We start from the raw sequence: 8814 nt of genomic DNA, 5'->3' as shown, positions 1-8814 counted from the left end.
GCTACCACGAGCTACCACGAGGATCGAGACATGCACATGTCGACCTTCGGGGAGCTGCTGTTTGACATTCCAGACAATCGCCCACGCAAGCTTCAGTTTAGGGAACTGGCTTCAAGTGAGGATAGGTTCCGAGTGCTCTGCGACATCGCTGCTGACGACGAATACCTGCTGCCGATGACTCAAAAGCAACACGACTCATTCAAGGTCATTGTGGATAAGCAAGGCAATGTCAACTTTAAGGAAAAAGTAGCTATGTACCTGTACCTAGGCGGGATCAGGGGATCTCTCTACCGCACCTTCCTGTCAAGGTTCTTCGAGTCTAACGCCCGGGACATTTTGGATAATTTGGGACACATTGTAGAGAGGCTGTCGTGTCAGTACAAAGACTGACATGACAAAGACTGTTACATCTTCGAAACGCTATGCCCCACATCTGACGAGAGTCCGCTAGCCGGCTCCGAGTCAGATAGCCCCCGTTTACCGGTGAGAAGAGGAAGATCTCGTGTCTGCAGGGGGACAGTGTCCCCGAGCTCTACCTAGATGGCGGGGCAGAATATAGGGTGGTCCTGGGCAAAGAACAGAAACATGCCATGAATGGCCTCAAGCGGTTGAGTAACGCGTACATGAACGGAATGGTACCGAGGGCCAGTTACGGCCGTTTCTTGAGGATGAACCGAGCGGGTCGGCACTTCTTCCTGCGCATGAATAGCGATATAATCGGAGACGAGACGAAGCGAACTGAAAAGCTGTTTTTCATGGCGCTGAGCGGGACCGATTATAATATAGTTCCGATGGGACTGGGAATTAAGAGGTTGATGACCGGAGTGGTAACCAACTATAAGTTATTTTCCTCTTGGTGCCAAGAACTGAAGAGTCTACTCTGGAGCGTCGGTGGCGCTTCTTCTCAGGACTGCGACTATTACAACATGGGCATGAGGCTGGCCGGTTTCACAAAGGTCCCAGCGACGATCCAGTCTAAGTACTGGACCGAGGTGAATTGCCGATTAATGGCCAAGACCATGAAATACGTCTGCGAACTGTGGAACCTGAAGAGACCGAGACCCGGCTCCGAGTACGGGTTCTCTGTGCGTCACGGTGTAATCAGCTTTGCCTTCGACGACTCACTCGACTCACTGCTCGTCTACGCCTCCGATACAATATAATGTGAGGTGACGGATGGGGTATTGGCATTGATGATGTCTATGATCTGATATATAGAAGGCAAGGCTACGAATGAACCAGTCCTAAGGTGTATGTGATCTGTATAAGGTGTTTGTTGTGTACAATAAACTATATACCATGGTCTGTCTCTTGAGTGTTTTCTGTGGCATAGTGTTTCCAGCACTTTTCATTACAACAGGATTAGTTCTAGGGCTCGTGATTACATCGCATCCTGGAACTTCACGCGGGTCCATATCCCATATCTTCAGTGTGCGAGCTAGGGCCCCAGTGAGGACCAGAACAGTATCTATATATTGAAAGAGCTTTCCTACTTGGGATATGTTAACATACGCTAATGTGTCTGTGCAATGTGTTTTCGTATATGCTTCAGGAGTATTGAACGTATAGGACAAACAAAGAGGCATATGTGTAATGAACAATTTGAAATTGGTACATTGCATGAGACAGTTCTTTTCACGTGAACACGTGAACATATTCCCTTTGTAATACACAGATACACATCGTGCTTTGGTAAAGGACTCAGGTGTACTTGATAAACAGAAGGACACACAGGTCTGTTCACTTCAAGGTGTTTATTTCGTTGTGTAATAGAGCTGATAAACATCATGGTTTGGTAAAGGGGTCAATGTACAATGCAAACACGAACACATCTTTCATACACATGACCGGAATGTTGTCAATGTCAAACACATGCATGTTAAAAGAAGACACTACCAACGAGATGAAATGCCGGGAACGTTCAGGGATGGAAGTGTCTTTGCAAATGTGTTCCAGTTGCTTGGTCATAGCATGGTTGTTCCTGGAACTCATCCTCAACTCCTCATATTCTTCGGGGAGCAGTTGATCATACATCACCAGTACATCTAGTGCAGACATGACATTCGTGATCCTCTGGTGGTAAGAAGGTAGCATAGATCTCCGACCTTATAACCAAGCTCAGAACGCACTTTGTCTGTCAATTCCACGACTGGAGGATCTTTCCTGACTGAAACAAACACACAAATAGTTAACGTTAAGCACACAAATAGTTGACGTTAAGCGCCAAAGATAATGCAGGCCTTGATTTCACTCTACATGGGGTTTGTACTCATCGAACCGGTCCTGTGGTCCACGTTCTTTCAGGTCATCCCATAAGCAGGGCTCCAGTTCATGTAATATCTTGAGGAATCTCTCTGCCCGTTCCTCGGTCTTGAGGTAGTGTTCTATGACCTTGCGCATCATCTTAACACTATTCATATTACTGTGATACGAACTGAGTAGATCTGTAACATCGGGGTCTTTTGCAAGGAGTTCATCCGAGAAACGGCTGAAGCACACGTCTCTCAGCTATGTCGTGCTTGTAACTCGTCAATAACTGGCAATGCATTGTACATAGAGAGGTTGTGAATAGTGCAACTGTGGTGCTGTATATATATATATATATATATATATATATATATATATATATATATATATATTGTTTTGAGGAATGAGCCCTGGGTGGATGAATGGCCCTGGTTTTGAGGAATGAGCCCTGGGTGGACTAACGGTCCCCGTTTAGAGACATTTCCCATTGTTGGATAACTGGCCCTGGGTTGGAGGAATGAGCCCTGCTCGGCTATGTATTCAAGGAGAAGGTATCTACTCATGGCTCATATATCCAACATAGTCCGATGTGTCCAACCACTGTTAAGTGAATAAGTGACTAAGTGAAGTTTCCAGCTGTGGTTGTGAATATGAAAGTGATATGGATATTGGGTTGAGAATGTCCCTTTAGGGTGTGGAAACTGGTGCCTTGGGTGTGAGAGTATGACCCTTCAGCTACATTTAATTTCATAAATGACCCAAGACCTCGATTCCTAGACACATCAAGTACCCTAGCTAGGTTGCTTTTCATGTAACCTCTGCTGCTGCTACGTGAATACACAACAACTGGAGAAGTATCTTTGTATATGTTCTTTATTTATTTTTTGCAACAGACATGTATATAATATTTCAAAGGTGCAGATACATGCAGATGCAAACATATCCGTTAACAATCGTCTCTCATAAATAGGATCTCCCAGGGTCCGTAGTGGAACTGTGACCATTCGACACTTCCCAAGGACACTTCCCAAGGCTCGTAGTTAACCAAATCCGAACTGGGAGAGCGGTGTATTGTGTTGATGTGCAATTTGATGTAATCCGGGGCCGGACTTGCTATGTAACACAGGTAGACAGATCCGGTTTTAAGTAGAGGGGTTACCAGCAGTATCATCAGCGTTGAGATGATTTTGAGATGCCCCGATCGTTTCTGGCTGCCTCACAACTTTCCCTGTAATCTTTTGCCTGATATCAAGGTAGGCGATGAACTTCGCATCATTGTGGAACCTACGTGTATACCCCAACCAAATTATCCAGCGAGAAGCATAACGCCTCGAAAGGACATGTTCACTATACGCATAGATATAAAGCACGGCCGTGCAGGGTTTGACGTACTCAATGTCCGGAGGACCCGTTTAACTCCTACAAGATTGCCGGTGGTGGTAGATCCCAAGAAGACCAAAAGGGAATCTTTAAAAGACGACGGACGATTCAGCGCGGAAGTACTCACGGGTCGCTACACTCACCTCGAATGTGAATCCCTGGTGGTCCCCGTGGATATACCCGGTGAGGTTCTGGAATGTAGTGCCCAGTATTTTATATACACCAAAGCACCTAAAGGTCTTAGGATTGGTCTTAGGAGTCCTAGGCGTCGCAAGCGAACCTCACCAGAAATGTAACGCTCCCTTGACAATGTTCCCATACATTGCCGAATAACCGGTAGGACAGTCTACGACAGAGGGACTATACACACTGACCTGTGGCGTGTCCTCGTAGATAATGATATTCCTTTCTGGCCAACCATATCCCATAACTGGCTGTGTTTCATGATACATGTCTTTGTTAAACATTGGACCAAACCCTGTACTGTTTATGAAACTGAATAAAGTCTTCCCTATCTATTGCACTATAACGTGTAGTGTGTGTTTTCTGTTAATCGTGTCTCGGAGTAACCTATATAGTGGTTGTTGTTATTGTCATCTATATACGGGTAAGGGCTTGTGGAATCATGCCTTCCACATGCAGTAGTTCATCTCTTTGCAGAAAGAGGACCCGGGAAGAGTCATCCGGTCAGTGTGTTGACTGTTCCCACATAAGGATGATAGCACAATTTAAACGGGAAATACTGGAACTGAAGAAGTCACTGGATGTGGAGCATGAACAGAGGATCGAGTTTCTCCGTCAAAGAACTGAGTTGAGCGCGGGACGTGTGAAATGGGACGGAGAACGCACATCAGCGGGAGGAGACGTGATTATGGTAGACGAGACAACGGCCAAAGCTACTATCAACGGCTCGGGCGATACCAGCAGGCACACTCTACATGAACTCGAGATGTGTAAAAGGGAGCTCGAGGATACAAGAGAGGCACGCCAGGAAGCATGAGAAGAACGAGAAGCGCTGAGGACCAAGTTGTCAGAGAGCCAGACTAGCAAGGCTGCCGAGGCCAAGGAAGCAGCAGGTGGAACGCACAAGACCGAAGAGTCAAACCCTCACTTAGACTGGGTAGGCAGACATTACCTTGCTGTGTCAGTCCCTGAGGATAACATGTTCAAACCAGGTCAGTCGGTCACTCCAGTCGGGGTGTTACAGAAGCTGTTTGAGATGAGGGTAGGCGATAAACTGGCGATTGGGTTCAGTGTGCTGTTAGAGAATATAAACATCATGCTATCTCACCTGGAGCCCTAGTGTTACGCCAAACAGTTTGGTTTCTGTAGAGCATGGCAACAATTACAGACTCACGGACAGGGTGGACACGGAGGACTTTGCGTGGCTGCTGTTCGAGTACGGAGCACACGCTCCCTTGATTGAAGTGTTAGCAGGCCTACAGAATGTTCTACACAGCACGGGGAAGGGAGGCGTGACGACAGAAGCTCTGTTCACGAGCAAGAACATGTACAGCTCGTATGTGACACTGTTCAGAGACACAGTGTCAAAGGCCTACGAGGGGTTCACGCGCGTACGCGAGAGAGCTCTGAGTGTGCGAAAGGCTCAAGGTGTCGTGAACGTGCCTCTCACGGCAGGCTTGGGTGCGGATCAGAGCGAATCTCAATCTCTTGGCTGTTGGTGGCAGACTCATCAGCAGGAGCAGCACTATCGTCCTTCCCACACGCAATTGCTGTCCACCATTGATCACAACACGGATCGCTACTGATATTGGGGAGATTCACATGTCCCATTGCAAGTGACCGGCTGTGGGCTTTGCGATATCCAAACGTGTGTTGACTGTGTGGTTCACTGGTCTTGTCTTTCAAAAGGGTTATCCACCAGTTGTCCTCCTGAAGACGACACATTCTCCATTCAGATCTCGAGTCTTCTCCCTTTTACTCAACTATGGCGCTGGTATGGAAACAGAGTCTAGCAAACCACAGGCCGATGTTCAGCAATATCAGCATGCATAGGAGTACAGTAATACACTGATCCAGACGTTTATCCAGGGACCCAGAGTCACTTGCTATTGACCTGACTATGGACTCTCTCTCTCTAGATCCGTGTTCACCATTGCGGTAGACCATATCCTATGCCACGTAATGAGACGGGTTGAGACTTTACTTAATACAAACAAAAACTCTGTTCAACCTAACACCATCGTGGTGGCTCTCATAGCTGCCCAGTAGAGCACGTAAGCGGGCGCACCGCAAAATAGGGGCGATGTGCACGACATGGAGACAATTGCCAGATGGGCCGTGTTGTAGAGAAGCAGCAATGCCATGAGAGTGCACCAGAAGACCGGAGGTGGGTTGTATTGGTCATAAGGGTGAAAAGGTATCTGCCCGCCATGTCCAAACTCTCGCTTGCTGTAGCTCACCTCGGGGCTGTCGACCTTAGACAGTCTCTCCTCAATGTGCAAGGCCAGCGCCTCACCTTTGCTGGTGGTCGAGACAGCCAAGCACTGCAGCTGCCTGGTCCTCTCGACTATGGTGTCCAGTTCAAGGCATACGTACGACGTGACCAATTTGACAGCAGCAACCAAGAGCATCAACTTGTACCCAGAGAGCCACACAGAGTCCATATGTATCAGATCCCCCAGTGCCAGGTCGTACGACAGGTAGATCATGGAAATTGAGACAAGGTATAACCGAGTCCCTTGGTAGGATATCATGAGTTCAATTGGATCGAACTAGTTTGACGAAGCCAATTGTGTTAATCCAGACAAACACTAGCGCTGTCCATTTTAGAATTGGGAACAGAGAGGGCCCTCGTCTGTCTGCGCATTCAATCCACGAGACAACGACCTCGGTACCACCGCAGACTTCGTAGTATAGCCAGGTGTAAATGTAGGTGGCTAAGAAGAATATTGACATGACCACTTTCTGGGAGACGGCTACACCAGCCATTGGGTCCACGATCACGCTGGTGTCACTGCGACTGCTTCGTCTCTCCGAGCTCAGCACGGTAAGAATGGACACCATGAGAGACCACAGGCTTCCGATCACACCCCATGCAAAGAAGTTCCACAATCTGATTATGTGCACAAAGATAGTGGCAAGCACCAGCACGGTTCAGATTACCTTGAGTACGTTGAAAATGAATCCTTTGACACGCTGCACCTGCACACAGGTCCGATTGAGCCAGCATACAATGGGAGGTAGGTAGAGGGGGTGAACGTTTGTTGTCATCATAGTCCTGTTCAGAGAGGCGAACATGATCAAGTCATGATCGGGTAAAAAGGTTCTGGGTAACATTGTCCTTAGGAAGTTAAAGTGAACGCGACACACCCTAGTCTATTGAGTCTGTATGTTTAATGTGTGTGGACAAAATGAACATTGGCACGCTAAGCTTGGTTTAGCATTCTAGCCAAGTCTCCCGTTTTACCCGCCAGCGTCGTGCTTTCAAACTTGGACACTGTCTCCGTTCCCGATTGTAATCATCCTATTGAACACGTTGTGGTTATAATATCGCCACTCACAGAATCCTTTGCACCTGAAGGTGTTCCCAGTCCTGTTACCTATATGTACGTAGTAGCAGTTTTGGCTGTTTCGCAGGTGATCTTGCAGTGCGTCTTCGTCCGGGACCCAGACGAGACCTAGTGTCGCACCGGCTTCGTCTCCTAAAACTGTAACATTGTTTCCCGTGGAGGGTACGGATTTCGCTATTAGGTATAGTTTGCCAGCGTGCATAGCGTCCTCCCCGGGAACCGTGGTGTTTTCCACCTCGCCTGTGTGGTACACCGTACCCGATGTGGATGCAATGGAGCCCACCAGCTGCAGGACTCGCCTGACCATTGACGGCTTTGACACGATAGAGTGTAGTACGAACCATAAATGGTCACTTACAATCGGTACGTTCTTGAGCGCAATCTCTGTCACGTTGGACACCAGGGTGATGCGACGCAGGCGTCGGGTCTGTCGGTCACCCAAGCCGTCGCTCCTGATCATATCGTGGAACTGTTGGAGAGACTTGTTCCACTCCGAGACAAATGTGTGGATCGGGATGGAGGGGATGTACAGTTCCTCGGTGCCTGTGTAGCTGTTTATACACCGTCTGGCTATCAGTGAGCTCCCTTTTGCGATGTAGGTGTTGTACAGGTCCACGATAGAAGAGTATTCTTCGGCTTGACAGACAATGGGCATTAATCTGACACACACGTCTCCGACTCCGGGACGGTGCTTGGTAGTCGAAGCGATCAGTTGAGAGGGTACGTGATTGAAGTCAAGATTACCCAGGGCTAGGTTGTTCCATTCACCCTTATAGCCGTTCAGCCCCGATACCAGCACCTGGTTATCGCTGCAGTCATCGTTCACCAAGCGCCTCGGTAAGAACGATGACTGTTGTGGGGCCGGGTTCACGGGTTGTTTGTTGAGCATGAAACAGATGGACCTCTGCGTGGCCATAGTAAGATGCGGTTATAGTCTCGACGGTCGAGTGTCAGATTGTTGTACACTGTTGTAAGGTGTGTCGTTAGTGGCTTGCTTACTGGCGGTGTGTAAACAGCTTATCCCTCATCACAACCCACTCCCAATACATCAACTACAATGACAAGTTGTACAAGGAAACAAAGACATTACACCCAAGTATGTTATGCAAGACTTTATTTTGTGAAAGGGATACATCACCACGTATAATAGAAACCATTTCAAAGGGTGTACAAACAAGGTGGCTCCCAAGACGTTACCTACCCTGTCAGGGTAAGGCAATATGGAGATATATTTTACAACTTTGTGACAACAGCTGAGATGAAATCAGCCACCGAGGTGGAACTGTTCAGGGAGCCGCTTCCACCCGAGTAGCCGGCTTGTTGTTTGTTCATCACTGCCGTAGTCGACTGATGTGCTCGTGGCTGAGGCGGTTGGCTGTTGGACAACGAGGGCGCTGCAGCTCCCATGTCTTCCGTGTCCATCGTGACTAGGTCTCAGCTCTCCTCGCTTGAGCCGCTATTGACACGCTTTGAGATCTGCTTTGTGAGTTTGCGTAGTTCGTTCATCAATTTAGAGACATCACCAGGATCGTGTTCATCATCCTTGGCTTGTTTGCGCGCACGCTTATACGGAGTGTCTCTCGCCAAACTCTGCAATGTATCCATACTGGACTGGTTAGATGCGGCGGCCTCCTGTGACACCGAGCTGCGCTGT

The sequence above is a fragment of the Salvelinus alpinus genome, chromosome 1 (assembly GCF_045679555.1).
Source record: "Salvelinus alpinus chromosome 1, SLU_Salpinus.1, whole genome shotgun sequence".
NCBI classification, from domain to species: Eukaryota; Metazoa; Chordata; class Actinopteri; order Salmoniformes; family Salmonidae; genus Salvelinus; species Salvelinus alpinus.
The sequence above is the reverse complement of the archived record's forward strand: the minus strand, read 5'-3'. Positions refer to the sequence as shown.